Below are 10,505 nucleotides of genomic sequence, written 5' to 3'. Positions count from 1 at the left end.
AATCCTGGGAGCAGGTTTGATAGAAAGGTAAAATCTTAGAGCTGAAAAGGGGAGGGATCAGCATGTCATCTAATTCAGCTCTTTGCTTTCCGAAAAAGCCAAGGAACTAACCAATACCTCCTATTTCTAGAGGTCTATGGGAATGAAAAATCCTTTGTTCATCCATGCCAGCACTGTCAGCCCTCACCTGCGAGGAATTCCTGGGTCTCACTTCCTGTTCTGCCTGCCGCCCGTCCCCTCAGCTCCTCTCACTCTATTTGCTATCTCTAGGGTGGCTGGTTTAAAATCTCTGGTTTACTAGGACTGCTAGGGAGCAAGACTCTCCCCTAAATAATGCCAGTTACATGCTTCTATCTTATACCAGAAGAGCCTATGTCTGATGCTTTTTCTGCAGAAATGAGTGAGGTGGGGGGAGTGAGGGAGCGGAGAGAGCCTCACATATAAACACAGCACACAAAATTCATTGAGGGAATGGAAGAAGTGTCCCCCATCACACACCTGGGGGTTAAGTTTGCACAGCACAACTGCCCTTCTACAAACTGTTCCAAAGCAGGCCAATTTATTCCAAATTCCAGCGCAAGGGTCTGTTAATATCTAGTGAGATGTTCAAAGCAAGTTAACCATCTACAAGTTATGAGGGGGTGCTCTTTTTTTGTGGATTCATTCAAAAACACAGATGAAACTGCTAACATATGTTTCTGTTGCTAGGCCTTAGTCTTATCACACTTTGAAACTGTAGAAAATTAATTACGTGCTTTGAATGATTCCCTTCCCTGGCACAAAAGCATTTCTTCATTCTTTCGGGACAGTGCACACTTTGCAACATCTACCACTAACAGCCTGTTAGGATTCTCTGCTAAATTAATGTAGTACAAATAAACCAAACAGAAGGCCGGTGGAATGCTAAACACCCCCCTCTCTCCTCTGCCGTGGCCTCCTTGCAGCTCGGGACCTTTCCGCCTTGCTGCTGCAACATCTGGACAGCATTCGGGGTTGTGGTTGTTTCTCAAGGACACAAGTGTGCACCTCCGGTGAATTTCAACTTTCAACATCTCTCTGGCTCTAATCTATATTTAATGTTTCATGACTGGTAGTCAAAGGAGCTTCAGCTAAATATCAGGTTGGAATGAAAATGATCCTTGGGAGAACATTTGCTTCCAGCGTGTGCCAGTAAAGTGTCTGTGACAGAGGCTCTCCCCAGAGATGTGTTGCCCATTCTCTCGCAGTAATAATGATTACGCCTTATGATTGCTGTGCCCACATAATCAAAGATCGCTTCATCACACATGATCCCGAGGGGAAGCTGCCTCTGCTCCTAACTGGATGTCAGTCACAGAGAGCAGCACCCCAAGGGATCCCCAATCTTTCTATTGCCCTTTTCAGTATGGTGTTGTTAGCATTGTGTTTCTTGGTATTCTTCTCAATGCAAATGATGTGTAAATCATGCCCTCCAGAAGGCACATGTGGTGGGGAGGCGAGGGGGGAACGGGGGAGGGGGCCGGTGTATTCTTCTCCCCAGCTCCCCTCCCCAACCTACCACAGGGATTCCTCCCATGGAACATAATTACATCTGTGCCATATGGGCTCATTTATATTCTATTACAGGTTAAGCTAATACAACTCAGAAATATGCTAAAAATACCTCAAAGTATTCTAGAGCTGTCAAAACACTTGTCATTTCTTGCTCACGCATTTGATTGCTATTGTTTTTGTTTTTGTTACGAGATTCAGAGAGCTCAGAAAGCATGCTGCCGTGCTTGGTGTTCAGTCTATAAATATAGTTTAATTTCCTGTATTATTGCAATCTTTGGGCTTGCAAAGAAAAAATCTTTCTTTATAAACCTGGAATGGCCCCAAGACATGGGCACCGAAGCCCCTATACTTGTAGATTTTAATTTCCCAAGAGGTAGAAAATACAGATTTCAGATGTGTGGTTTTGTCAGCTTTAGAGTATTTCTTGTCTTTGTTTGATGTAATTATTCATGGTGATAGAGAAACACCTGCAGTGGCCTGACACACCAGAGAAACGTGCTGCTTGAGTTATAAGAGTTGGTTTGGATGTCAGGCAAATCTTGTCAAGGTTTTACGTGTGGCATGATAATGAGAAGTATGATCTGTAATGAGTAATGGGTTCAACAATGATTTACAAGGGCATGTTAGGTGTTTTCATACAATGGTTAAAGTCCATCAACCCATTAATTTCTAGCATCAGTTTGGAAAACTGGTAGGTCGTGTTTGTGTAGATTCTTAACCTAATGGTTTGATTATGTAATTAATTTTTTTCATTATTGCTCTCCGAATACGTTAGTGGAACAACAAAAAAATTAGTCTTGGGAACAGAAGAGCAAGCGCAGATATTTTACTTTTCCATGCTTGACAAGCAACATTTGCGAAGCATACACCGTGCTAATACACAGACCATTTACCTGAGAGCTGAATTCACACAAAAGCATACTTTTCTAATTTGCTAATAATTGCTCTGTGCTATCTGGTTGAAGGAGTGATTAAGACTGCCTGCTTTCAATCTCAACTCTGCTACTTCCTACCTTGTTATCTTGGCAAATTCCATAATTTTTCCGGTTGCCCGATCTATAAAACGAGCACAGGATCAGTAGCTCTCCCCATAGGATTGTTGAAAGTATTAAATGAGACAATGTATGTAAAATATTAGGCACATTATCCAGCACGTAATAATCACTTAGTAAATATTTGTTATTGTTGTTGTTGATTTTAGTTTTTAATAAAAACAGCTTCTTTATATAATTATGTATCCCCTTTAATTAAAAAGATTATGTTTTTGCCCAAATCATGTCAGTTGTACCAATTTCCATTTATCTTAGAACATGTAGGCCAGAGGTTCTTAGCAATTTTGGATTGCACAACCAAATTCTTACTCCATTTAGAATCAATAGAAATTTCATGAGCTTGCAGAGGAAGAAATAGAAAAATTCAATATTAATATACCAAAGACAAGTTTTTTACTTAACACATGATTTTGAAATGTTTGTGCATTTAGGATTGTTCAGAATACAAAGTGTCTGGACTCATGCAATTTAAATTATATTTAAATAGGAAGGGATCCTAGTCGATAGCGGGCAAATGATTAAACCAGTAACTATAATCAAGTTTTCTATTTTTGCTTTTTTTTAATCCTTAATATAGAGCTATTTGAAGACTTCGAAGGTGTGTGTGTGTGTGTGTGTGTGTGTGTGTGTGTGTGTGTGTGTGTGTGAAGGAGACAATTTATACTGTAGATACATGCATACAAGAGAACCTAATTAAGGGTCTTTCCCTTCAGTGTTCGTATTCAGCCTCATGACCTTGAATAAGTCATGTGCCTTCCAAGTCTACAAGATTGGGCTCAGGTCGTTCCTCCTTCCTTTAGTCTGCTCATACTACCATAAAAGTGGAAGGGAAAAAAACTGAATTATTATGAAAGGGACTGTAAAGTGCCTGGACATTTCAAAGTTTACATTTTGTAATGTAAGTTTTAATACAAAATTAATATAAACATAGGAGTTTTCTTTTGCACCTGCCTTTGTTTTGTGGTTAGGGATAGAGATAATGGCAAAATGAGATGTGAGCAATCTTTTACAGATAAGTATCCCCATTGCCCTCCGTGTCCAGGCTTTAGGTACTAGGTTTTTGGAAAAGATTTTTGCCAAAGAGGTTTTTGCCAAAGATTTAAAGGATTTGGTTGTCAAGGAAACAGCATTGTGATTCTAGACCCTCAAAACTTATGAAATTTCGTGTTTAAAACTGATACTTTTCAGCTTTTAGAAAATGCTTTTTTTTTCCCTCTCAAAATTACCCCCAGAGGCTTTTCTGCAGAAAAGAGTAGACACACAAACTTTTGATGGTTAAAGTTCAATCACCTTTTCTTTTTAGTTTTCTCTTGTCAACTGTATTGTAAATGGCTTTAAAGTAAAAATAAAAGTTTTTGTCTTTAATTTTATATGTTAACAATAAAATAAATCTTTAAAATAGTAAATGGGATTTGTTTCTCAGGATAGGTCGGTATAAGATTAATGTTTTCCAAAATGTTATATGGTTGGACCCTAAATCTTTTCTTAAAATATCTTCCCTTACCTAGTCCACTATTGTCAACATGAGACTACCAAGAGTGTTATAGATAAGGACTGGCAGAAATCTATTCAACTGAGAGTCAAAAGGAGGTCTTTTTTCCCCACCTATAATTTCCCTTAATACGTTAAGAAAAACATTGTTTGGGAAAAGCTGGAAGTAAAAGTGAAACAACCTAAGAAAACCCCTAGGTTCACAAACATCAACATTTATTTGTTCCTAGGGGGAAGTGTGTGTATGTGTTTGCTGTTACTTTAAGCCAGACTTAATAACAAATTTAAAATTAACTGCATTCGCTTTTAAAATGCCCAGCCACCAGGTGCCTTACTAAGGAACAAAGACCTATTAGAAGCCTTGTATGTCAGCAGCTCTACAGAAGTCATCTAAGTTATAGTCGTTCTGGTTCTCAATGCCAGATCTAGATGCTTAAAGCTTTAGATATATAGCTACTATGTTCCCATATCTTCTGTAAAAGACATTTGTCCTATCCAGAAGGAAAGATCATTTCAAATTTGAACATCCATTTATAGAACATTTGAACAGAAAAGCAAATTCCTAGAGTCCCAACTGACTGAAAAAAACCCACAAACTATTGTTTTGAAAAACTCCTATAAAATTGAAAGAAAATTCAAATTTTACTCACAAAATTGAGTCATATTTTACGTAACCTATGTAAACCATCATCTAGAAGACATTGGGAAATCTGAGTCGTGACTAATTTTTATTTTTTTATTTTGAAAAAAGGTCTTTGGAAATTTAATGTACTAGAATTATAATACAATGTTTACTTTATTTTGTTGCTTTTTGTTAATATAATATTTTCTTGTTTTTGTGGGAAATTTAGAAAATCACACAAGAAACAAAGCAAAAAATAAATTTCATACTGCGATAAGCCCCATTGACATTTTGTTTTATCTCCTTTATCTTTCTTCTATGCATCAAGGTATAGTTTACAGTAATGAGATTACACTGCATACAAAATTATGTGTCTTGGTTTTCCACCCTTAGCATTCTTTTATCATTTAAAGACTGCATAATAATTCATTGCACAATTGTACCATTACTTTGTTTACCTTCAATTGCCACCTGGGATCTTACCTTCTTAGTGATTTCAATATGTTTTGAATGATCCTTCCAATGTCTTGGTTCTCAGATCCCTGACTTTTTTTCTCTAGTGGTGTTGCCCTTACCTTCTGCAGTCACCCACTCCCCAGAATCAGGCCCTGGTAGACCAGGTCATTCCCACTCTCTGTTGTGTATCCCACTCTGACCAACATCTCCTGAATTTCTGGGTCACCTCTTTTAGTATTCTGACTATAATTCTTTCATCCCACTGGAATCTCTGGTTTTACCACCTTTTCGCTACCTCTTACTTCCTTCGTGTCCGGACCCTCTTTTACCCAGCTGAGTTCCATTCATAGCAATCACCTTCCATTTCCTTGCCCCTCTTCTGCTTGTCCTATCTGTTTGGTGAAACCACTGCTGCTTAAATCCAACTCTTTGCTGATGCTGTACCTGCCCCTGGGTGAGTTATCATGGCTGGAGAAGAATACAACTGTGCTGATTGGTCTCATTTGAAATTCATCAGCACAAACTCAACAAACCCTTGGGGGTTACAGTGACCATTCCATACCTCTCTAGTCCATTCACTCACCTATTCACTGGCCATTTGATACCTTTCTCTCTCTCCTCAAACCTCCAATATCTCCACCTCCCACCTTTACCATTTTAGCTGATGTTATTACATCCTACTTTACTGAGAAAACTGAAGCATTCGGAAGAGAACTTCCACTGACTCTTACAATCACTTCTCCATGCTCACATCTGCCTCCTCATATGCTATTGTCCCACCTGCTAACAGAGATGAAGAATCCATGGTCCTCAGGAAAGCCAGCGCCTCACCTGAGCACTAGATCCCATCCCTTCTCACCTAACTCCTTTAATAATAATTCTTTCTCTCTCTTACTTTATCAAGGTGTTTATTCTCCCCTGGATCATTTCCAGTAGCATACAAACATGCTGTTATTCTCCCATCTTTCCCTACAAGTTAGCACTCCATTTCTTTTGTTTCTTTGCAGTGGAAAGGGATGTCTCTACTTGCCACTTCTGATTCTTCTCCTTCCGTTCACTCCTGAATCCTCCCCAATCAGTTTTTTGTCTCACATACAGTTACCTGCCAAAGCTTCATTTGATTGTCTCAAATTGAACATGTCTAAACCTGATCTCCTGCTACGGCCCTGCACTTTCATCTCCTGGAGCCGTCTCCACTCAGTTGAGGGCAACACCACCTTCCTGGGGTTCAGGCTACAACTTTGACATCATTCTTGACTCTTATCTTTTTCTCACACCCTATATCCAATTCACCAGGACATTTCTTACTCTGCCTCCATCATATATCCAGAACTTGATAATTTCTCAATACCACACCTGCTACCACCTTGGTCTGCACCATTACCTCCTAACTTATATCCCTGTTTCCATCTGTGGGGACAGAGCCCCAGAGAGCAGTTTCTGGGCTCTCAGCCTCATGTGGAAAGAAGCTGACTCTGGTGGTAGATGGCCATCAGCTGTGACTAGTTGGCCATTAGCTGCTGCTGGTTGGCCATTAGCCACTGATATAACTGCTGTGGCTATGTTGGGGGGTGGTGGGTGGGCAGAGAAGTGGACGGCGGATTGCGGATAGTGTGGATCCTGCTTTCTGTTTCTCCAACCCAGCCTCCAGCAAGACTATAGTGGTATGACTCCTCTATCTATCGCTCCGTGCGTGTTCCTTTGTGGTCTCACCATGTCCTGTGCTCTTGTGCGGGGAGCGGGACCAGAGTCCTCGCATGCCACCATCCTTGTCCCTCCCACATCTATTCTCAGTACAGCAGTCAGAGTGACTCTTTTAAATTTAAATCTGATCAGATTACATGTCTGCTCAGAATTTCCTAATGGCTCCTCAGTTTACTCAGAGTGAAAGCCAAAGTCTTTACATGTGTTCTGACCCCAGTTCTCTGTCTGAGCCTTCTCTTTCTCATCTCCCCGACTACATTCCACTCCAGCCACATTGATCTGCTTGCTATTACTCAACCGTGCCAGGCAAACTCTCACCGCAGGGCCTTTGCACTGGCTGTTACTTTAGCCTGAAAAACTCTTCTACTCCTTATGTGAATGTTACCTTCTCAACAAAGCCTGCTCTCTTCACCCTACTTTATATTATACCCCCAACACCTCTTGTTCTCCTGATCCTCCTTGTTGTGTTTCTCATTCTTTTTGCCCCTATATCATATGGGAAAGTGTCCCCTATCACATGGAAAACTTCTAGCAAGCTATGTAATTTACTTGTTTATCATGTTTGTGTTTATTACCAGCATTCCGATTTATAAGCTCTCACTGTGTCAGGGTCTTGATTTTGTTCACTGAGATATACCAAGTGCTGAGAAAAATGTCTGGCACATAGTAGCTATTCAATAAATATTTGTTCAAAACCTTTAATACATAAGTCTATTCAAATAGAAAAGGCCAACATTTAAAAGGCCTATTAATCCTACTTCAGTAAATATTTATTTTGAAAGCTTGCTTTCCAAATTCAAGTGTAATTTCTAACATTGGTTTGGAACACCTTACTTGAAGCTTCACCTTTCCATTGTTTGGAGAGGATGACTCAAAAATGTTTTGATGATGGATAAAATGAGAAAGAATAGCCAGACACACTGAAAAGTAAAATGAAGAATTATGACAACCATCTGGATATTTCAGCTACATGAACTCCTGCGGTGAACCCCTGTCATCCAGTGGAATATATAGCTCCCAGCAGAAACGCTTTAATTTGTGAATTGGAGCATGGAGGGTGGTGGGTTAGAATGGGCATGGTAGGGGGTTGGCTGTGAAAAGGAAGTGGAAAGAGAAGTGGAAGGAAAATAGATATGCTCGAAAGGGCATCAACTACCTAACCCTTGTAAATGACAAGGCCTCTAGTTATAGGTTGGAAATGCCTGTGTTTTTCTGACTGAGAAAATTGGGATGTGCACTTACTGCACAACCTAGAAAGGATGGCATTCCTCTTTTTCTAAGATCTGAAACTGTTTGTTTTTAACTTACACTGAGAACTGAACTGTAAGAAGTGTGCTTAAACTTCTCCCCACCCCATGTTCCAGAGCCTGAGCTCATGCTGCTGTTAATCTGCTGGGAAAAACAGAATGAAAGGGATTTAAAGAGATCTTTTTCAAGTAAGAAGGCATTCGAATCCAGTCAGGGAGACAGGAGGGGCAAGTACTAAACAAACACCTGCATTAGTCAAGGAGCACTCAGAAATAGGGTTTGACCTAGCCAGGGAGGATTTTGCTAAGGAAAGCAGGGTTCTGCAGAAGAGAGGAGCAAAACTGCCTCACAGGAAACCAGTTGTATTTCCTGTGTACATACCACAGAGTGTACATACCACTCTGCAGACATTTGAAATCATTTTTTTTATTTGCTTTAATCAGACTTGCCTATTAGTTTCATTCCCAGCTGATTTCCTGGGTTGAGAAAAATTACTTTATCATTTAATGGTGAGGGTAGGAGTAGGATAGGGCGGGAGTGGAGGACAGGGGAACTGAGCAGCGTAAAATCTCTTGTTCCTTAATGTTGCTATGTTTTATTTATTTGGGAGAAATAAATGAAATTAAACGAAGTATTGTACCAAGGGTCCAACAAGGAGGCTCAAGCAGTAGGCTCCTTGTAGGGCAGTAGGCTCAAGAAGGGCAGTAAGTAGTCAGGGGAGTAGTGTACAGGTTTTTCCGGAGAATAGAGAAAATGGCCAGGTGTGGAAGGGGAGGTAAGGAATGATAGGATGTGTGTATATTGGGGTAAACAGTGCAATTTTCTATAGAATGGTCACACAACGCTTTATTGAGAAGGTATCATTTGAGCCAAGATCCACAGGGAGTGAGGCTGTAATGTGTGGGAAGGATGAGCATTCCAAGTAAAGGGAACAGCAAAGACTCTGAGATGGAAACATCCAGAGTGGGTTTGAAGACCATCATGGATATTGTGTGGCTGGAATTGAGTGACCATGCTTTATTTCTCCCTGCAACTCATCACTGTCATATATGCAATATATTTTCTTATTGGTTTGTCTATTGTTCATATCCCCAGCATGTAGAGTAGGGCCTGGCACATAGTAGGCACCTGAGTAGGTGCTGTGTTTTGCCACTCAGATTCCCCTTCAGGAATGAAGACTACAGAGTGTACTGCCAAAGACGGCTCTTATCAGGTCTCATTGGAGACTGCAGCCAAGAAAATTGCACAGACTGATCAATACAGGGTTATAAAGGCCTGGATGTTGTGCCCTAACTTGGGACAACCCTGAAAGGCCACCCAAGTTCCAGAACTTTCCATGGAGTTGGCTGAAGCCTTCTTTAAGACTATAGCAGAGCTAAACCTTTTTTTCCTGCCCAATTCTTCTTCCATTCCCTGTTTTCCATAGGTGATGATTTTAAGAGCACTCCCTATTTGACATGTTGCATGCTAAGCTGTGTCTCATAGTCTACTTTTCAGGGAATCTGATCCGACTGGTGTCAGGAGTGGCACTGAGAAAATAGGTGCTTAAATGGGATTTTGGAGACCAACCTGTCAACTGACAGGCAATGAGGACTCCAATACTGGAGGTATGTGGTTTGTCCCTCACACTAGGGAGAAGTACAGCTGTTACAATTTTTATTGGTGGTAAACCAGGATGGTATACTAATGAAAATAAATGCTTTAGTTGATGCAAATGTCTACATAGGCATATAAGAAGTATGGGAGAAATAGATTCTATTAGGACTTTGGAATTGAGTGGTAGCTATTGCTAAGCTCAATTAACACTCTGGGAAAAGATTTTCTTTTTTTTTTTAAGTGCTGAGGGTGATTATTCAGTAATTAAAATTCAAGTTTGAAAGCCAAAGGGCCTCCTTGATAGCATATAAAAAGCTTCCCATTTCCTGCAGTGGGAAGGGATATAAAGCTGAGGAAACAGGCCTAAGACTTAATTGCAAGAGAAGACAAACTCCAAAGAATATTAAACTCCGAACCAAGAGTAGTCTTCTATGCCAAGGTCAGGACCTTCGTTGTCAGAGAATGGACCCTGACCCTGGGCTGGGGCATCCAGGCTAATGCACCCGAAAATCCTGAATCCTTAGCTATGGTGGTGTTCTGGTAAATGTCTAAAAACTGGCTGTCCGATGTATTTATGGGACATATTTTAAGTTTTATTATTATTATTATCATTATGTATATTTTTTCTCCATCACTTTCTCTGTCTGGATAATCAAAAAGGTAGTAAATCAAGCCCTGGTTTTCAGTGTTCTCTAATTTCCACAGGGTACTTCTCCCACCATGGCCAATTTCCACATGACATCAACGAGCTAGGAGTTGGGAAAAGCTGCTCAATATTACCCCACTATATATGTTTCCTCCCT

This window comes from Rhinolophus hipposideros (assembly GCF_964194185.1).
Source record: "Rhinolophus hipposideros genome assembly, chromosome: 18".
In the NCBI taxonomy this organism is placed as follows: Eukaryota; Metazoa; Chordata; class Mammalia; order Chiroptera; family Rhinolophidae; genus Rhinolophus; species Rhinolophus hipposideros.
Note: the sequence above shows the minus strand (reverse complement) of the source record.